Source organism: Salvelinus sp. IW2-2015, linkage group LG4q.1:29 (assembly GCF_002910315.2).
Source record: "Salvelinus sp. IW2-2015 linkage group LG4q.1:29, ASM291031v2, whole genome shotgun sequence".
In the NCBI taxonomy this organism is placed as follows: Eukaryota; Metazoa; Chordata; class Actinopteri; order Salmoniformes; family Salmonidae; genus Salvelinus; species Salvelinus sp. IW2-2015.
In genome coordinates, this window is record NC_036842.1 from 75,133,860 (window position 1) to 75,142,973 (window position 9,114).

The 9,114-nt window shown below is 44.7% G+C and overlaps 1 pseudogene; it reads right to left on the reverse strand.

The window, feature by feature from the left end:
* The window catches only part of LOC111961009 (IQ motif and SEC7 domain-containing protein 3-like), a 41,799-nt pseudogene that overhangs the window by 13,490 nt on the left and 19,195 nt on the right, over window positions 1-9,114 (reverse strand).

Here is a 9,114-nt window from a genome sequence, read left to right on the forward strand (position 1 = left end):
TTAAGGATAACAAAGTCAAGGTATTGGAGTGGCCATCACAAAGCACTGACCTCAATCCTATAGAAAATTTGTGGGCAGAACTGAAAAAGCGTGTGTGAGCAAGGAGGCCTACAAACCTGACTCAGTTACACCAGCTCTGTCAGAAGGAATGGGACAAAACTCACCCAACTTATTGTGGGAAGCTTGTGGAAGGCTACCCGAAATGTTTGACCCAAGTTAAACAATTTAAAAGCAATGCTACCAAATACTAATTGAGCGTATGTAAACTTCTGACCCACAGGGAATGTGATGAACGAATTAAAAGCTGAAATAAATCATTCTCTCTACTATTATTCTGACATGTCGCATTCTAAAAATAAAGTGGTGATCCTAACTGACCTAATGCAATTTTTGCAAGGATTAAATGTCAGGAATTGTGAAAAACTGAGTTTAAATGTATTTGGCTAAGGTGTATGTAAACTTCTGACTTCAACTGTACTCACCTTTCCACCTCTCTCTCCCTTTTCCTCTCCCCCTTTCTAGAGCAAATACCTGTTCTGTGAATAATTCTGTGAGTAGCTAGAGGACAATTCAACCCTGTGTGTGATCGTTTATCAAATCAAATCAAATACCTTATACACACAAATGTAAAGGGATGAATAAGATTATGTACATATAAATATATGGATGAGTGATGGCCGCGCTGCAAGATGCAGTAGATGGTATGAAATACAGTATATACATATGAGATGACTAATATAGAACACTTAAACGTTATTAAAGTAGCGCTATTTAAAGTGACTAGTGATACCTTTATTAAGTCCGTTTATTAAAGTGGCCAGAGATTTGATTTTGTATGTTGGCAGCAGCCTTTTTATGTTAGTGACGGCTGTTTAACAGTCTGATGGCCTTGAGATAGAAGCTGTTTTTCAGTCTCTCGGTCCCAGCTTTGATGTACCTGTACTGACCTCGCCTCCTGGATGATAGCGGGGTGAACAGGCAGTGGCTCGGGTGGTTGTTGTCCTTGATGATATTTTTGGCCTTCCTGTGACATCGGGTGGTGTAGGTGTCCTGGAGGGCAAGTAGTTTGCCCCCGGTGATGCATTGTGCAGACCGCACTACCCTCTGGAAAGCCTTGTGGTTGAGGGCGGTGCACTTGCCGTACCAGTCGGTGATACAGCCCGACAGGATGCTCTCGATTGTGCATCTGTAAACGTTTGTGAGTGTTTTAGGTGACAAATTTCTTCAGCCTTCCTGAGGTTGAAAAGACGCTGTTGCGCCTTCTTCACAACGCTGTCTGTGTGGGTGGACCATTTCAGTTTGTCTGTGATGTGTACGCCGAGGAACTTAATAAAACTTTCCACCTTCTCCACTACTGTCCCGTTAATGTGGATTGGGGGGTGCTCCCTCTGCTGTTTCCTGAAGTCCACGATCATCTCCTTTGTTTTGTAGACATTGATTGAGAGGTTATTGTCCTGACACCACACTCCGAGGGCCCTCACCTCCTCCCTGTAGGCCGTCTCGTCGTTGTTGGTAATCAAGCTTACCACTGTAGTGTCGTCTGCAAACTTGATGATTGAGTTGGAGGCGTGTGTGGCCATGCAGTTTTGGGTGAACAGGGAGTACAGGAGAGGGCTGAGAATGCACCCTTGTGGGGCCCCAGTGTTGAGGATCAGCGGGGTGGAGATGTTGTTTCCTACCTTCACCACCTGGGGGTGGCCCGTCAGAAAGTCCAGGACCCAGTTGCACAGGGCGGGGTCGAGACCAAGGGTCTCGAGCTTAATAAGGGGTTTGGAGGGTACTATGGTGTTAAATGCTGAGCTGTAGTCAATGAACATCATTCTTACATAGGTATTCCTCTTATACAGATTGGATAGGGCAGTGTGCAGTGTGATGGCGATTGCAACGTCAGTGGACCTATTGGAGCGGTTAGCAAATTGGAATGGGTCTAGGGTATCAGGTAGGGTGGAGATGATATGATGCTTGACTAGTCTCTCAAAGCACTTCATGATGACACAAGTGAGTGCAATGGAGCGATTGTCATTTTGTTCAGTTGCCTTAGCTTTCTTGGGAACAAGAACAATGGTGGCCATCTTGAAGCATGTGGGGACAGGGATTGATTGAATATGTCCATAAACACACCAGCCAGCTGGTCTGCGCTTGCTCTGAGGATGCGGCTAGAGATACTGTCTGGGCCGGCAGCCTTGCGAGGGTTAACACGTTTAAAAGTTTTAGTCACCTTAGCCATGGAGAAGAAATAATACATAAAAAAACGAATAACTAATAATCGCGAGGCGACCATCTCTGTCGGCGACATCTTGCTACATTATAAGGTGTATAATGTGCGTGTTTGCGTGTGTGTGCGTACTTACACGTTGAAGAGGTTGAGTCCGATGCGGTAGAGTCGTTTGCGGTGTGTGTCAGTGGAGAGTGTGGGGGATCGGCAGGAGGTAGGGTCCTGGCAGCGGTCTCTAGGCAGAGAGAGGACCAGGGCCTGGAGAGCCTCAGAGGTGGGGTCCCTGGTTGACTGGGACCCTGGCTGGGACTGTGGGTGATGAGCCTTGGGGTATGTGGAGTACTGGGGGTACTGGGAATAGGAGGACTGAGTGGTATACTGGTTAGACTGGGCTGAGGTAGAGGTGGAGGTGGAACTGAGTCTCTCTGAGACACTCTGCCCCCCCATCTCTCCCCCCTGCCCTGTCACAGTTGACCCCCTTCTCGACCCTCCTCCCTCCAACAACTCCTCACTGGGAGGGGGGGCAGGAAACTCCTCCTCACCCCTCAGCTGGGAGGTTGTTGATTGAGTCCTCACCCCTCCTGCCCTCTCTCCCCCGTCCACTGAGACTTGCCTGCTCCCTCCCGCTCCTGCCCCTGTGTTGCCGTGGGTAGCAGTGGTTGTGGAGGTGGTAGTCGTGGAGACAGTGTAGTTGTTGGTGTCGATGTGAACCGTGACGTCTCTGAAGGCCATGAGCAGGGAGCTGGCACTGCGAGGCATACAGGCACTCTGTGCAGCCATCCGAAACGCCCTGGGGTCCATCAGCAGCCCCCCTGTCCCCCCTTCAACCCCCTCCGACAGGCTCCACCCACGCAGGGCCTCGTCTATCGAATGGGCCAGTGAGCGTACCTGGAATAAGAATCATAATACGAGTCATTGGAACACCTGTAAGTTTTATGATGCTACGCTAGGCTTACTGTTTACTGATGCTAGACTACGCTAGGCTAAAGTGTTACATATAAAGCCCACCTGCTCTGAGAAGCAGTCCTCCAGCTGTGTGAGTGAGGGGCCAGGGCCCGTGGCAGGGGAGGCTGAGGGGGGCAGGGAGGTGGAGCGTGAGGGGGGTGGTGGGGGTGTTTTGGGGCGCAATGGTGGGCCCCCGCTCTCTAACAGGAAGCTGTGTCGCTGGGTGGGGTTCTGGCCCCGGGTGGGGTTGGGCCGGCGCAGGGAAATGCGGCGTGGCAACTTGCTCTCTGACAAAGAGTTCCGGATCTTCTGGAAGTTCTTACTGAGCTGGTACTGACGGAACGCTGTTTGAATACGACACGCCGCGCGCCGCGACACCAGGTGACCACCGTACCTCAGCTCCAACTCCTCTATCTACAGACAGAGAGGGGGGAGAAAAGAAGAGAGAGTAGAGAGAAAAATATTGTTGGCAAGGTTTTTTGGGGGAAATATTGTAGTCTTAACAGAACAATGCTAAAAGCCTCCGGTTGTTAAACTTGATGTTTCTCCAAATATAAAAGGAAAGTGGGACAAGCTCTCCTCTCTGAAAACAGTACAACACACCCCCTCACCAAACTCCAATAGCTTTCTACCAGATACACCTATCGCTACATCACTGTGTCTCAAACAGAAAGCAAACAGAAGACAAGTAACCCCCTTTTACGTCCTCTGAGGCTCAGATAAAGAGAGTGGGAGTGGAAGAGTGGGAAGGAGAAGCAGAGAAGAAGGGGGAGAGGGAGAATAAGGACAGAGAGAGAAAGACACACACACACAGCGTGGTCCATTTGGCACTTCTCTGTGCAATATAAAGACATCTCCTGCAGTCAGCAGGAGCTATTAGCTGTTACCATGACAACCCATCATCCCCCATGTTCCTGTACCCGTGAGATGGAAGGCCTGGTGTCTTCTCTTTCTTACTCTCTTCTCTCTCATCAAGAGTACAGTATCATATACACACAGAAACACAAACCCAGTTAATCACAACCCACATGTATGCCTCTGCACACACACACACACACCTGTTTGGTCTTGTTCTCCAGGGCAAGTTCATAGTCGCTGGGTCCTTCTCTACGAGCCACACCTACTGACCCCTCTCCTTCCTGTCTGCTGGAGGAAGTCCCGCCCTCCAGACCCAGCAGCTGCCCATCACTATGGAAACAATAACACTCACCTTCAACGCCTGGGATAACGTGTGTATGTGTGTATGTACTGTATGTGTGTGTGTGTTTCCTCCGCTGTTTTACCCTAATTGCTAGGTCTACCAGTTGTTATATAAGCCAGCTCTAAAACCACAGCTACTGTATAAAAGCAAAGACTGGTCATGTTTAAATAATGACTACATCACTAATGTTCCTCTCTGGTTCTACTATAGGCAGCTAACAATGCCTGTGTGTGTGTGTGTTGTGTGTGTGTGTGTGTGTGTTGTGTGTGTGTGTGTGTGTGTGTGTGTGTGTGTGTGTGTGGTGTGTGTGTGGGGGGGGGGGGGGTGGGGGGTGTGTGTGTGTGTGTGTGTGTGTGTGTGTTGTGGTGTGTGTGTGTGTGTGTGTGTGTGTGTGTGTGTTGTGTGTGTGTGTGTGTCTCTCTCTTACTCTATCTCCGTATGCCTGTGTGTGTGTGTGTGTGTGTGTGTGTGTGTGTGTGTGTGTGTGTGTGTGTGTATGTGTGTGTGTGGTGTGTGTGTGTGTGTGTGTGTGTGTGTGTGTGTGTGTGTGTGTGTGTGTGTGTGTGTGTGTGTGGTGTGTGTGTGTGTGTGTGTTGTGTGTGTGTGTGGTGTCTGTTTTTACGTGCTAGAGGCTACCTTTTATTAACACTCATTCAAAAACACCACCATACTCTCGCTGCAGTCCGCTAATACAGGACTATTAATAACCTCTAACGAGTCACAAACCCGGATCCGGGATCCCCCCCATCAAAAAAGCTGACTAGCATAGCCTAGCCTAAAGAACCACAGGGATATCATATAATAAAATGTTCATGAAAACACAAGTCCAAGACACCAAATGAAAGATACACATCTTGTGAATCCAGCCATCATTTCGATTTTAAAATGTTTTATAGGGAAGACACAATATGTATTTCTATTAGCTAACCACCATAGCAAAAGACACAACTTTTTTCCCAACATTTTTTCTTGCATAGGTAGCTATCACAAATTCGACCAAATAAAGAATAAATAGTCACTAACCAAGAAACAACTTCATCAGATGACAGTCTGATAACATATTTATTGTATTAGCATATGTTTTGTTTGAAAAATGTGCATATTTCAGGGATAAATACATAGTTTTACATTGCAGCCACCATCACAACTCTCACCAAAGCAACTAGAATAACTACAGGAGAGCAACGTGAATTACCTAAATACTCATCATAAAACATTTATGAAAAAATACACACGTACGCAAATGAAAGACAAAGATCTTGTGAATCCAGACCAATATTCAGATTCTTTAAGTGTTACAGCGAAAACACAATTTAGCATTATATTAGCTTACTACAATAGCCAACCACACAGCAGCATTGATTCATGCACCGTTAGCGATAGCGAATAAACCAGCAAAAGATATTAATTTTTCACTAACCTTCTCAAAACTTCATCAGATGACAGTCCATAAACATCATATTACACAATACATGTATTGTTGTTCGAAAATTGCATATTTAGCGCCCACAAATCGTGGTTATACAATGAGAATAGTAGCCAAGCTGCCAACAAAATGTCGGGAGAAATCTTGGGAGAGGCACCTAATCTAATCAATAACTAATCATAAACTTGACTAAAAAATACAGGTTGGACAGCAAATGAAAGGATACATTAGTTCTTAATGCAAGACCCCTATGTTAGATTTTTTAAAATTAACGTTACTACGACATACAGCGTGCGCTAAAGCGAGACCGCACCGAAATTAATGGCGGAATAATAGTTTTTACATTTCTTCAACAGAACAACGAATTAACATCATAAATAGTATTCTTACTTTTTGATGAGCTTCCATCCAAATCTTGTGCAAGTGGTCCTTTGTCCAGAATCATCGTTGCTCGGTTGTAGATTGCCGTCTTCAACTTAGGAATTAGCAGCAAACATTAGCTATGTGGCCCAGACGTGCCCAACTCTTCATAACGCAGCACAAAGAAATATCCGAAAATCGCAATATACTGATATAAACTGATATAACTCGGTTTAAAATAACTACATTATGATGTCTTTAACACCTATATCGAATAAAATCAGAGCTGGATATATCTAAGGCCTATAACGAGAGCTTTTCAGAATGCCATCCTGAGGTCCTCCTTTGCGCCATGACGAACGTTGAAAAGAGTGCACCCCCGAGCCTTTATATGGATCTGCCTAGCAACACCATTCCAATTCTCACTGCTTACTAACATCTAGGGGAAATCGTATGCAGTGCATGTCGACTCATAGATAACATGCAATTTAATAAACTGACCCTGGAACAGAGCATCGATTTCAGATTTCTCACTTCCTTACAGGAAGTTAGCTGCAACTTGAGTTCTGTTTTACTCACAGATATAATTCAAACGGTTTTAGAAACTAGAGAGTGTTTTCTATCCAATAGTAATAATAATATGCATATTGTACGAGCAAGAATTGAGTACGAGGCAGTTTAATTTGGGAACGAATTTTTACAAAGTCGAAATGGCGCCCCCCTATTGACAAGACGTTTTAAAGAACCAGTGCACTAGTTTTGTGAATTTTTTTTTTTTAACAATGCTTGGCACTGCGAACGGTTCAGACCCCTTCCCTTTTTCCACATTTTGTTACGTTACAGTCTTATTCTAAAATAGATTTTTTTAATCCTCATCAATCTACACACAATGCACCATAATGATGAAATTATTATTAATATGTTTGTTTTAACTACCTTCTATAGATAAGTATTTTGACCCTTTACTATGAGACTCGAAATTGAGCTCCGGTGCATCCTGTTTCCATGGATCATCATTGAGATGTTTCTACAACTTGATTGGAGTCCATCTGTGGTAAATTCTATTTATTGAAAATGATTTGGAAATGCACACCTGTCTATAGAAGGTCCCACAGTTGACAGTGCATCAAAAACTAAGCCATAAGCCATGAGACAGGATTGTGTCAAGGCACAGATCTGGGGAAGGGTACCAAAAAATGTCTGCAGCATTGAAGGTCCCCAAGAATACACTGGCCTCCATCATTCTTAAATGGAAGAAGTTTGGATCCACCTAGGCTCTTTCTAGAGCTGGTCGCCCGGCCAAACTGAGCAATCGGAGGAGAAGGGTCTTGGTCAGGGAGGTGACCAAGAACCCGATGGTCACTCTGGCAGAGCTCCAGAGTTCCTCTGTAGAGATGGAAGAACCTTCCAGAAGGAAAATCATCTTTGCAGCACTCCACCAATCAGGCCTTTAAGGTAGAGTGGCCAGACGGAAGCCACTCCTCAGTAAAAGGTACATGACAGTCCGCTTGGAGTTTGTCAAAAGGCACCTAAAGGACTCTCAGACCATGGGAAACATGATTCTCTGGTGTGATGAAACCAAGATTGAACTCTTTGGCCTGAATGCCTAGCGTCACATCTGGAGGAAACCTGGCACCATCCCTTTGGTGAAGCATGGTGATGGCAGCATCTTGCTGTGGGGATATTGTTCAGCGGCGTGGACTGGGAGACTAGTCAGGGTCGAGGGAAAGATGAACGGAGAGATCCTTGATGAAAACCTACTCCAGAGTAGAGGTCGACCGATTATGATTTTTCAACGCCGATACCGATACCGATTATTGGAGGACAAAAAAGCCGATACCGATTAATCGGCCGATTTATTTTTTATTTTTTTTGTTTTATATATATGTATATCATACACACACACACACACATTTTTGTAATAATGACAACTGCAACAATACTGAATGAACAATGAACACTTTTATTTTAACTTAATATAATACATAAATACACACACACACACACACACACACAGCTGAAGTGACAATGATACTGAAGAGTCTGCTTAGGAGACAAATACTCTCAACTGTTTGAATAAAAATATAGTTTAAGTTACCTGTGATGAATGTTGAAAACAAAAACTGTCATTTCTATATGCAGGAAATCCTATTTTAATAATGGGCATGGTAAGAATTGACGACCAAAGTGCGAGTCATAATTCCCATGACACCTTCTAGCAAAATCTGAAAAGCGGTTCCTTCATTTATTCCATAGGATATTTTTAGATTCACTTAAAATAAGGTCTGTGTTTCGTGTAGGCTTACACCACCTTGCCAATTGTTATAACTGTGTAGGATATTCCATGAGATCAAGGGTGAACTCTGATCAATATTGCGCTAAGATATTAGCGCAAGATCATTTTTTTTGTAGAGTTGGGATTACTGAAAATCACCTGTTGACAAACGCTTACCTTATCCCGTAAGTGGAGAGCTTTACACAGGTATCCAAAACGTCGAGGCGCTTGGTAAGCCTGCACGAAACACAGGCTTATTTGAAGCAGCATCAACGACACTTCTCTATGGAAAGACGTATGAACCGGTAGTAACAATAACCGAAGGCAAAATCCCGCTGTCCACAGTTCCACGCCGAAGTTATGACAGTGAATGTATAAGCGCCGCTCGACTACTTTCTCTCTAAACCATATACCTCGTTGACTAATCCGGAAACTATCACCTCGACAAACATCAAACGTCCTATTCCGTTCTGTATTTTGATCTTAAGGGTGGCATCCATGGAGTTCTTAAATCAGTTCCTTGCTTACAATTGCACAACCTTAATGTTGTCATAATTACCGTTAAAATGAATCTTGGCAAAATTCAGTTTGCGCAAAGAGCCATGCGGGCCCAAATCTGTCGGCAGTTGATACCCTGACTCGGCGTGCATGGATGAACGCCAACGAGACACTATGAATCTCTCTCGCTTTTT